A 12,420-nucleotide genomic window follows, 5' to 3' on the forward strand; every position below is an offset into this window, starting at 1 on the left:
CAATAATGTGGGAAGGCCTCATCCAATAAGTTAAAGGCCTTAAGAGCAAAAAACTACAGTTCCCTGGAGAAGAAAGAATGAATAATTCTGCCTCAAAAATGGAACACAGAAATCCCATCTGAATTCGCAGTCAGCCGGCCGGCCTACAGGTCTCAGATACCAGCCCCCACAATCGCAGTTCCCTAACACCAGTCAATCAGTCTCTCTTTAGACACACACACACAGGTACACACACATGCATACAAATACATGTATACACTTTCTTGGTTCTGTTTCTCTGAAGAATCCTGACAGATAAAAGCAGCCAACTCAAACTTTTGTGAAACTTCATAGGCCAAACAAAACACATGCCTAACCCCTACTTGCAAACCACCAGTATACAACTCAGTTCCCTGTGATCCAGCCTGTCTTCTCCAGAACCACTGCTTCACACACACCTGGTTGTTGCGACCACTGTGCCCTTTTCCCCACCAGGAAAGCCTTTCTTCCCAGCCAAATCCAATGCTTCATGAAGGCAGTAGGCTCAAGGGTCTTCTCTTTCCAGAAGCTTCTATAACAATTTGATGCCATGATGATCTCCATGCATTACTTTTAATTCCTTCTACATGTAATGTTCACTGATAGGATGTACTATGTTATGCTATATTTATAATTTTTAAAATTGCTCTCAAAATGTTCTCCACCTTATTTTTCAAATAATGATGAAAAAGACCTCACCTTGAGAGAGTGTCTGCCATCATTCTGCAACTCGTACTGAAAACAAATCACTGAGAAGACGTGGGTTCCAGGCTCAACTCTGCCACGAGTTAAGGGCATTAGCTTGGGAAGGTTGTTGAGCATCTCTGGGCTGAACTTTCTTTGTCTGTAAAATAGGATGGAGCTACTTAATGGCTAAATGTACTTATTGCTTACCATGTGCCAGGTACTGTTCTATAAGCTTTACATATATAATTCACATAATCCTTAACATTTTATGACGTAGGTACAATTATATAGAATAAACTAAGACAAAGAAGTAAGAAAGAGGTGATCTGTCCAAGGCAGGCCTGCAAATCATGGAACAGGGATTTAGACCCAAGGAGTCTGGTTCCTAAATCCATGTCAATCCCATTCACAAAACAGACTCAAAATACATATTGCATAATTCCCAGCAGTTCTAAAACTCTATGATTCTAAAATCATCTTCAGTGTGTTCTTTATCATAAGCCACAATAAGGACTCATTAAATGTTTATTAAAATGAATCGACTTTTCATCTCGTTTCAGTTTCATTATCACGATGGCCTATCATGTTGTCTAAGCGGATGAACTAGATTTGACTGAGACCATCACACTTGTCACTAGTGACGAATTCTCTTCAAAAGGACTGGCTTGGTCATTAAATGTCCTGTCTACGCTTCATCCTATAGTCTTTAAATCACTTATAGGTCAGATTTTTTTGAGCATCATTTGTTTCCTGCAAAGCAAGATAAACAGATGTGTCTAGAATGAGTGTTTGTGAGACAAGCCTTTAAAAGCATGTCACATGCTACTACTGATCACGTCGGGGTCAAAACAGGCAGTTCCAGCTGGTAACATAACCCCAGAACAAGAGGTAACTTTTTGCCAATAGGAGCAGATTCCCAGGTCCTTCCTTTGGATGTCTTGATGCAGGGAGACTGGAGTGAAACTAAGAACACACGTTTTGAACAAGTCTCCCAGAGGGTTCTGATGCCAGGCCAAAGCCTGACATTTTGTAACCAAGCAAGACCCTATGGAACCTTCCCAGGACACACCCCTCGCCCATATCCTCTGCTGTAGCTCCCCTCTGAAGGACCCAGATGATAGTACCTCATACAGATTTCCTGAGTTATTCAGATGCTAAAAGCCACCACCAAATGGAGGAAATTAACTACTTGGTCACAAGCACACAGCCCCCAGATCTTCTGGCGCCTAAGGATTGAGAGTGTTGACCGCCCTGTTATATCAACATCAACCAATCAGCGAACTGTGCATGAGCTGTTCACATACCCTGTGACTCCCCTCCCTCACCTGGCCTTTGAAAATGCTTTCCCAAAACCCTTCAGAGGGTTTGGAGTTGGGGAGGCACAAGCCACCCATTCTCCTTGCTCAGATTTGCGACAAACCTTTCTCTGCTCCAAACTCTGATGTTTAGGTATTGTCTGGCTTCACTGTGCCTCAGGCACACAAAAGAACTTGTGCTCAGTAACAATGGGGGAAACACTAGCATGGCCCCTCCTGTTTCCGACCAAGCTTTAAGGTTTCTGTTGTTCTGTGAAATGGGAAAGACTCAAAACCTACTGTCTCCCATGGAGGTGTGTGTATGTGGTTTAGAACTGCCATCATCCTTATTCATCATGAGGCATTCCGGGGCAGAGGACGTAAGGGATTCATGTGATTCTTGGCACTGGTGGCAAATAGACTGATACTGCAATTAGAACATGGGAATCATAGAATTTTTAAAGCAGAACTGAGGAAACAAAAGAAGAAAAAGATCCCCTGGCACTGATTCCAGTTATTTCAATATCATTAAGGAGGAGGAGATTCTAAGAAAAGCCACACAAAATCCTTGAGGGGAAAGAGGAACAGTATCATGAAGCAAGACAAAAAGAACTACATATAATTTACTTTTACTAAAATCTACATCTAAAACTCTGAAAATTGTATCTTCTTTAGGAACAGATGGAAAAAGACATTATCTATTGTCTATAACTGTGTACCTTCAACATTAGATCAAATCTTAGCTCCTTCTCTGATATTTTATATAGTAGTTTGTAGCATGACTTTTGAAGCATTTTTAAATTAAATATTATATTTTAATGAATGAATGGGATTGATTTATGCCACTTAAAGTTGATAGCAACAGAGTTCCACCCAAAGCAACTTTAGATTTCAAATCCCATAGAGTAAAAGTTAACCCTTTAAAATCTGATGCAAAATATTATGTCAGCTTGTCTTTTTCAAGGAGAACCTTTACCTGATGCAGTAGTCAGAACTTACTAGGTTAGACTGCAGTTACAAGCAGCTCCAAGATTTCAGCAGCTTGCCCACCAAAAGTGAATTTCTTGCCCACAAACACACTCATCTCATGGTGAGTGAACTGGGGAGTTCTGCTGATTCCAGTCTTTCAGGGGCCGGGTTGACAAGGTACCATCTCAATGTGTGCTTCCAGGTTCTCCACAGCAGAGGGAAGGAAATATGGCACCCTGTGACACATTTCTGCCCACACTTCATTGGTCAAAGCAAATCAGTGATCATCCTAACTTCAAAGCAGGTAAGGAATGTCATCTTAGCACCCACCTTCTGGGAGGAGAACTGGCGAGTTTGTCACTAGCCCTCTTGACCATCGCATCTGCTTTTTTTTTTTTTTTTTTCTCCTTTGGACCTTTGCACCATACAACCATTCACACTATCCTCCTTTTTGGGATTCATGTTATCAATCCAACAAATTTACCAATTCAACAGATCTACATTATCAATTCAACAATGACCAAGCATTTCATTCTTTCAGAACCATCGTATTCAAGCAAGATCTCCTTTTTTTCTTAAAACCAGCCTCCCTAGTACCTCTACTTTTGGCAGAGCCGGAGTGCTGTACGTAAGTTTAAAGAAAAGAGAAGTTGGCAGCCTCGCTGTGGCAGAGATGACCAGCTGTTCCCCAAAGGCTGATGACCTCTTCTCCACCACATCGAGTAGAGCTGTTGCTGAGTTGCACCAGGGGTTGTATTTCTCAGACCCTTGCAGTCCCTGTGGTTACATGACTGGCTTCTGGCCAATGAAATGTGGATGGAAATATTTACCACTTTCAGGTCCAGCCCATAAAAATCTCCATAAAAACCGCCTGCCACTCTCATCTTCTGGAGGTTACCTGGAAAGCCCCATGTTGGGGCCCCATAGCAGGGTCCCCATCAGCCTGGTCTCCAAATGATGACATGAGCCAGACCTTCCACCAATCCCTACCCTGCTGATGATACAAATAAACTTTCCATTAAAAAATTGGTTTTTTTAAGTTTATAAAAGTAAACTCTTATTAAAATAAGTAAACTTTAATAATGATGGAGTAGTAAAATAAATGCACAAAACACTCCCAAGAGGTGAATTTTTAAAAATATTTGGGTTGGCCTTGAAACGACAAAGTCAGCTAACGTAATTCCTTAGCTATCTAGTAGTCCCTCTCCGTTCTCTTATGGGTATCCTCTGAAGTACTGCATTGCCTAATTAGAAGAGAATTTCCCAGCAAGTGAAGAAAGAACGGTGTTATTGTAGAGGAGTTTGGAGAAGGCAAGAGGGAAGACTGCCAGTTTCTAGTTTGGTAAAAGCCTTTAGTTATCACTGAACATTCAACGTAGAAACAAGATAAAATCACATCTATGACTGTCTAAGGCTGATGGGCCATCTTCTAAGTGTCTCAGGATAGAAATAATTCATAATGCATGAAATTAGATATCTAACAGCACTTAAATTTTGTCATGCTCATCAAAGCCCTATCATCTCTAACATGTGGTGGCAAACACAACACTATGGTTTTGCCAAACCTATTTTCTTTCCCCCTGGGCAGACAGATAGGTTGTATTTCCCAGCCACCCTTGGCACTAGGTGGGTCACATGACACAGCTCTGGCCAATGGGGTGTGGGCACAAGAGCCACGACCCATTTCAGACCCAATGAAGGACTCAAGGCCGAAAGGGAAAGCAGAGCCTCTAGTTGGAAGGAGCTGGGTCCTGAATGAACAGCACCTTCCCCAACCAACCAATTTGGGACTATGATGTGAGAAAGAAATGCACCACTGAGATTCTTGGTACAGCCGTTAGCACAGTTAGCATACCCTAATGAACACATCAGCACTGTGGCATTTGCCTCAGAGAACCATGGGAAGGATTAAAACCGAAAGGGATAGTGTGTAAAGTACATGTCAATAAAGCTGTTAATCAAAGGAAGAAAGTCCAGGGGGCCCTAGAGATGTCCTCTAACCTTGCCCTTACTCCCAACACACCCTGTTCAGTTTGGCACTTCTCACTTGTTTGACAGCTCCTACAGAATGCCTCTTGCCATGGCCCCAGCAGAAATGCCATGACTTGGCCATGCAGCCCAACCGCCCTCTGAAACTTCTTCCATTCTGGGCTATTTGAGGAAATTTCACTCTTCTCTGCTTTGCCTGCTGTATACTATTCCTTCTGCTGGAATGCTCTTCCCCTCCACCTCTGCCCGTCCAGTCCCACCTGTTCTGCCTGCTTTCTGGGTGGGCTCACCTGGAAAGGACAGCATCCCACTCTGAACTCCTCCTCCCCCTTGTGCAGCTCTGAGGGTCCATCTCTCATTCCCCACTCCGCGATGATGGCAGGTACCCATCCTCTCTGCCTGCTAAGTTGCAAGCTCCCTGCAGACAGGGGATCCATGTGCCAGGTCGCAGATAATATTCAATAATAAATGTTTAATGAACTTATGAACAAATGGTAATGAATGCATCAGTCAATAAACAATTAATCGGAATTCCACAACAGCAGCTGGGCTCAGAGACCCCTTTTCCTTCAAATGAGTCCAAATGGGATCATATTTCCTTTACGACATTCTGCCCAGCCTGATGGCCTCTGCTACATAAGACAGAGGGTCTGGACAGAGGTCACTGCTTGTGAGAGGCAGACATGCTGGTCCAGCCCCAGCCTCCTCCTGAAACACCAAGATTCAGATGGAGAGAACAGTCCGCCAAGGATGTGGAAAGAAGGGGGGGAAAACCCCACTTAATTAAGAAAACTGGGGAAGTAGGTTAAATTTCAGACATTTTTAAGTAAAAATTATTTTAGATAAACACTGTGTTTTTGAACTTTTATTGATGGATAACACACGGAAAAGCGACCCTCGAGTGTACAGCTTGATTAAAGTCCACAAATCGGTCACACTGCAGCTAGCACCTCTTCAAGAAACAGACCATTAAAAGCAACGCAGAAGCCCCTCCCCCTCCTCGAGTCAGTAAATTCTATTTTAAAAGAAAAGGAAGGAAGGAGAGAAGGGAGGGGTGCCCAGGCATCCACTTTAAAAAAAAAAAAAGGAGAAACGCTGAGGGCAGGAGGGCACGGGGAGGAGGGGGGCGAGGGCGGCTCACAACTTCACTGAGACACACCCATCAGGGCTTCTGATCTGCTGAAAATGTTCGTGGGATTAAACAGACCCACGACATGGGTGACTGCAGCAAAGGCTGGCCGAGCTTTGGAGGAGAGAGTCCTCCCAGGTACAGAACAAGGAATGCGTGCGCTAGGCGGGCAGGTGGGTCCCTGCGAGGCTCTGGCCTCGCTGTGTCCCCAGCGGGGAAAGGCGGGTCAGGCCCCGCACCCCTGCACCCCGCCCCACCCCCAGCCCTGGCTCCTGCGCCCTACTGCTGAACCCGGAGAGGAAGGGCAGCCTCTGAGCTTGCTTCCAGGGGGATGTGACTCCTGCCAGGCTCTCAGGCAGAATCCAGGGCTTTGGAAGGAACAGCGTCTCATATAATGGCCAGAGAAGCAGCTTCTATTAAATTGTCATCCCCTGGGGCTTCAGGACCAGGGCTTTGAGAGCAGGCTCCACCCAAGACGGTCTACTAAGTCTTCCTCTCTCCTGTGATCCTCTGCTGTGCCCCTGAACAGGAACAACCCCATGAATGAAGGAGCCATCTTTGGCTTGGAAACCTCACTCCCTATTGATTGCAGCAGTTTTGTCTCTGTCAGGATCAGGGTATGTGTGTAAGAGGCAGATAGAGAAAGGCCAGTGATTGGACAGGTGTGTAGCTAGACAGATAAAAATACTTGACAGTCTGAAGGTCCCAGGGATGGGTCTGGTATCCACTATATGGGAGGATTTCTTGCTCACAAGGATGTGGTACCGGCAGTTTTCAGTCTTATATTTCTGTCAAAATTGATATGGGAAAAACAAAGACAACTAATATAATAGATCAGGATAATTAATAAATTAATAAAGGGGCTATTTCTCAGGCATTGTAGTTCTGATAATGTTAGTTAAACTAGGGTCCTTCCGAAGTTCCACATACTACACGCCATTTTCCTCCCAAGGTTTCTCTTCTGAGGTTTTAAGAGGAGGTAGATGGCTGGGCTTTGGGTTCCATGGGACGGAGGGGATGCCTGGGTTTTGTCTGATCTGGGAGGCTGCAGGAGTCTCATTCAATATCCCGGTTGCTTCCTGTAAATGCGAGGGAATTCACTGACTTTCAGAAAAGAGATACTCTATACAAATCATGCATTCCACAAATATTTACTGAGGCCCTCACTTTGTAGATGCCAACCACTGTGTCAGGCTCTGGGGAATTCACTGATGAACACAGCGCTCACTGTCCCCAAGAACTCACAGTCTCATGCAGGAGGAAGCCTAGCAAATAGCTCTCAGCCCCCAGGAGAGGTGCTATGGCAATGACCTCTCACAGCTGTGGGACCTGGGGGAGCTACTGAACTTCTCTGTGCCCAACTTTCATCATCTGTAAGTGGGGGTAATGGCAATGCCCCTCTCCTTGGGATGTTGTGAGGATTCAACAAATTAATATATGAAAGTGCTCAAAACAATGTAAGACGCATGGGAAGTGCTATGGGAAGAGTTTGTTTTTGGCGGTGGTAATACTGCTGTTGCTGTTGTGGTGATTACTAACGGAGGAAAGCTTTCCTAAACTAGAAAGCTCTCCCAGAGGAGGTTATGCAAACTGCATAGCATCGTCTGTCAGTAACCACAGGGGAGGGACTGGTTCCAGGACCCCAGCAGATATCAAAATCCACAGATGCTCAAGTTCCTTATAGACAATGGTGTGGTGAAGTCTACAGACCATAAGAGATAGATCATAAAGGGTCTGATGTAGCATGCTAAGGAGTCTGGACTTTTAAAAATCAATTTACAGACAAATAGCACATAGTATCACTTATATGTGGAATCTTAAAAAATGAGACAAATGAACTTATTTACAAAACAGAAACAAATTCACAGACATAGAAAACAAACCTAAGGATACCAAAGGGGAAAGGTAAGGAGGGATAAATTAGGAGTCTGGGATTCGCAGATACACGCTACTATATATAAAATAGATAAACAACAAGGTCCTACGGTACAGCACAGGGAACTCTACTCAATACCTTGTAATAACTATAATGAAAAACTATATATATATATATGACTGAATCACTATGCTGTACACCAGAAATTAACACAACATTGTAATTTCTTCAATTTTTTAAAAAATCAGTTTACAGAAAAATCTTTCCTAGAAATGTGTGAAGTGCTTACTGAGCCATATTGGCAAAGTTGAGCTGAATAAAGAAACTGACAAAAGTGCCCTATTTCTATTCATAAAAATAGAATGTCCCACAGGCACTGGGTCTGGCTGTAACTCCTTGGGGCTGTGTTGACTGTGACTTATTTCCCACAGCTTCTTTTCTCTGAACCTGGCGTGGCTCCCCCCTACCCTGGCGTGATAATAGCCTATCCCCCAAATGGCATTCAGGCTGTGACAGACTCTCCTGCTGTCCTCCCCAGCCCCACTCTGTCCTGTCAGAGCCCTCGTTTTGTTCTGGGGGCCACCCTTCTCTGCCAGCCAGGCACTCAGCAGAGAGATAACCCTGATTAGCTCAAACCACTCATGTAATTCTAGCCCCTTTCCTAGGGATTGGCTGAGGGAGAGATAGACACTTGCCCCAAGTCTGGCCAGAGACAGGAGGGAACCCAGGAGGCTTCCGGGAGAGTTTTCCTCTCTCTGGAAAGGAAACACACAAGCTGGCATGCCTCTTCTTCCTCTGTCTGTAGTGTTAGTGTGTGACACCTAGACTTGTCTGTCCTCTATGGCATCCAACAGTATAGTATAGTTACATAGCTTTATGTGCTATTGAAAATTGAACATTTATAACAACCTCCTATGGGGTAAGTACGGTGGCTGTTATCTCTTCCATAGATTAGGAAACTGAGAGAGATGCATTAGCATAGATTAGGCCTAGGGGAAAAGCAGGAATAAACCCAGGTCTTGTGATTGCTGGTGCTTCTCCATTACCAGGATGCTCCTTTTTCATCTTACCAGACACAGACCAAAAAGCATCATAGAGATTGGCGTGTGTGCCTAGACAACCAAGAGAGGTATGAAGGCGAAGCAAATTGTGAGATTAGATTAAAATGCCTTTAAGTCTATTTTATCATTGTATAAGCCATCGGAGGCTGAACTAGAAGCTATGAAAAGATGGATTCTAGTGCTTTGTCAAGCTGAGAGATACTCAGATGTCTGAGTCACTTAGCTACCCTACCCAGGAACAGTAACCAATGACAGCTCCCCAACCAGTGCGCTCCAAAGGCATCCCGGGCCCTTGGGGACACAGGCACTGTCTCATGCTCTGGGGAACCTCTTCACTTTATTCCCGTGTCACAGTCAGATCCGACTGCTATAACACAGTACTACACACAACACATTCATTTCTCATGGTTCTGAGAGCTAAAATCTGAGATGAGGGTACCAGCATGGTCAGGTTCTAGTGGGGGTCCTCTTCTGGGCTGCCGACTGCTGCGTTCTCATTGTGTCTTCACAGGGCAGAAACAGGGCGAGGGCACGAATGAGGGCATGAATCCCATTCATGAGTGCTCCACCCTCATGACCTAATTCTCTCCCAAAGGCCCCACTTCCTAATTCTACTGGGCATTAGGATTTAAATATACAAAATGGGAGCAAACATTTAGTCCACTGCAGCCAGCGCATCACACAAGTATTGTTACTCTTTACGTGTGCCAAGACACGAAATAAGTTTAGGAACCACAGGCCAGTCTTCTCATGTCTTCCCAGATCTCCCACCATCTCCCACCATTATTGTCTTTCACAAACTCTCCAGTTCAGGGAACTGATCAGCACATTGTCCCTCAAATACGTTTTGGCTTGAAGACTTTCCCTTCTGATTCCTCTTACCTTAAATCCTGAACCTCTCCCTGCATATTTAAAAAATTTTTAATTCCACCCAAAGTGACCTCCTCCAGTAAACTACTGTATTATGTAAGGAATGTTACATAATATATTTAAACCACTTGGTCTACACATACTATCATATTGCACATGACTTTTTTTTAATCTGCATGTCTTGTCTCTCCAACTAGGCCACAAGTAATTTATCTGAAGACTATCATGAAAAGGCTTCCTCAGAGCAAATAATTTATTCTTAACCTGTTTATTGACCACTAACACATCCAACAGTGTTCTTATTTTCTAATCTGTTCTAATATGCCTGTGATGGCTGGATGTACAAAGAAGATTAAGACTACTTGATTGTATTTTTTCAGTCAAAATGTAGTGTATGTCTACGTAAAGCATGGTACCAGGTGTATGAGATTCACAAGATTCACAGAAGGGGAAAAAAGAGGCAAAGAGAGAAACATATTAATAAAACAGAATAATGATGAGATCTACAGGTCTTTGAACCTGAAAAATCTGAGGATACAAGAGGCCCCAACTAGTAAAGAATTCCTCGTATAGAGGAAGTATCCAAATCCAGGAGGGAGACACTGGCCATTACTTCTCCCCTGAAACACTGACGACATACAGTCAAATTTTAGTGGCTATATTAGGATTTGGGGAAGAGCAGGGTACTTTTAATCTCAAACCACCAAAAAAGCCTGAAGTATTTGCAAGTTTAGTCATAGAACACACAACCTTTGTGTGATTGGATTTAACTGAGTAGTTTCTATAGAGACAAAGGAGACCCAAGAGCTGGAGTCTAGAATTTCTGAAATAAGTAGTGTGTGTGTGTGTGTGTGTGTGTGTGTGTGTGTGTGTGTGTGTGGTGTCAGGCTGGGACTTGGCCTCCTGGGTGTGACTGAGCCAGGGCAAGGAAGGAATCTGTGGCATGGTCTGCAGAACAGAGCTGGCCAAGCTCATGATCCCTCTGTGGTCAGCCCTACCAACCCCAACCCCCCACCCAGCCCACCTGCTCCTCCACACATGCTGGGTGACAGCGTGGGGTGCTCCTACAGTGTGGCTCCTCGCCTTCTCCCCCAAACCAACCCAGACAGGCAGCTCTGAGGCTTCTAAAGCCACCAGCCTCCTAAGGGAGTATTCTTATACAGGAATATACTCTGGGAAGCTGATAAGAACCCTCTAAATATCTGGGAGGCATCCTTTAAGTTAAATCGTTTCCCTGCTAATGTCAACTATCACAGCACTATTTGTGGAAAGCTGAGACCCAAGGAGCCGACGTGAAAGGAGATAGATCAGATGAAACAATCATTTAGCCTGATGTCAGAGCATTGAAAGAAACTCTTAATTATCTATCTCCAAGAAACCTTCTACTTGTCGTCCCGGGGCTCAGCTGGAGTCCACGAGAGCCTAGGCTGGAGGATGAACTCTGGTATAGGAAACCCTGGGATGGAGGGGAGGGGGCACTGGTTCAGGATGTAGAACGAACTGAGGTCACCTGGAAGATATAGAGCTGCTGTAAAGACGATTTAGGATGGCTTTTCTATGGTGTCTCCACTCTCCTGGGAATCAGGAGCCATCTCCCACCTCTACCTTACAGTGTGGCCGTGCTCAGCTCCCCCGTCCCCATGACACCAAGAAACCTATTCTGTCTGCAATCATTGCTCACAGTAAGTCTCCACCCCCGGCACTGACACACACACACACACACACACACACACACACACACACACACACACACACACACACACACACACACACACACACACACACACTGAACTTTCAGTTTGAGCCAGTGATATTTCAGAGGCTGAATGCTTTGGAAAAATAGAGAACTGTCTCGCCAAGCTAAGGAAGTGAACTTGCAGACTTTGTCTTTGAAAATGCTCGGCTGGATAACTCAGTCCCCTGGATCACTAGGTTTCTCTTCCCCACTCCCTCAGTTACAGGGTGTGAACAAGGGGTCATTTGAATTCCCATCAGGGAAAATTAATTGAATGGGCTTTGCAGGACTAATGGGTTTAATTTGGGTCTTTAAAATTATCCCACCTGGCTGTTTCTCTAATACTATGGCTGGGAGGCCTTTTCTTTCACTGAGAACTAGCTAGAAAAACATTTCATGTGTTTATGGCTCACGAATGTGTTTTTTGTTTGGATCTATGTGATTTTAATTTGTTTCTGCTCTCTCACAATTTTTTTAAAAAATTTAAAAATTAAAGAGTAAAAAAATATATATATAGGCAACATTGCTCAACTTTGTGCTCTGCTGTGTGTGCCCTAACAGGAAGTGCATTTCTGACACTTTTTAAATGAGCAATCACACATATAATCAACTTGGTTAAAACTTCCTTCCTGGTAACTGCAGCACTTCCTCTGCATCTGGATATGAAGGGAGACCCAGAAAAGCGGAAGAGTTGAGAAGCAGACTGGGTAGGTTTGAATTTGTTTTGCTTTCAGAAATTAAACAAATGATCCTTCAGCATCATCGCCTCCGCTGCTTCATCAGGTATTACT

The 12,420-nt window shown here is 44.2% G+C and overlaps 1 protein-coding gene across 3 annotated transcripts in view; it reads left to right on the forward strand.

The window, feature by feature from the left end:
* The first annotated feature begins 12,217 nt into the window (after window positions 1–12,217).
* Window positions 12,218–12,420, forward strand: part of PIK3CG (phosphatidylinositol-4,5-bisphosphate 3-kinase catalytic subunit gamma) — a 35,811-nt gene continuing 35,608 nt past the window's right edge. The window contains exon 1 of one of the 3 annotated variants that reach the window (XM_074367657.1): window positions 12,218–12,336. The gene's annotated coding sequence lies outside the window, so the exon portion shown is untranslated. Of the gene's footprint in view, window positions 12,413–12,420 lie in introns of all 3 variants that reach the window. The other 2 variants (XM_010946704.3, XM_074367656.1) reach the window with 2 other exon arrangements.

Source organism: Camelus bactrianus, chromosome 7 (genome assembly GCF_048773025.1).
Source record: "Camelus bactrianus isolate YW-2024 breed Bactrian camel chromosome 7, ASM4877302v1, whole genome shotgun sequence".
Taxonomy (NCBI): Eukaryota; Metazoa; Chordata; class Mammalia; order Artiodactyla; family Camelidae; genus Camelus; species Camelus bactrianus.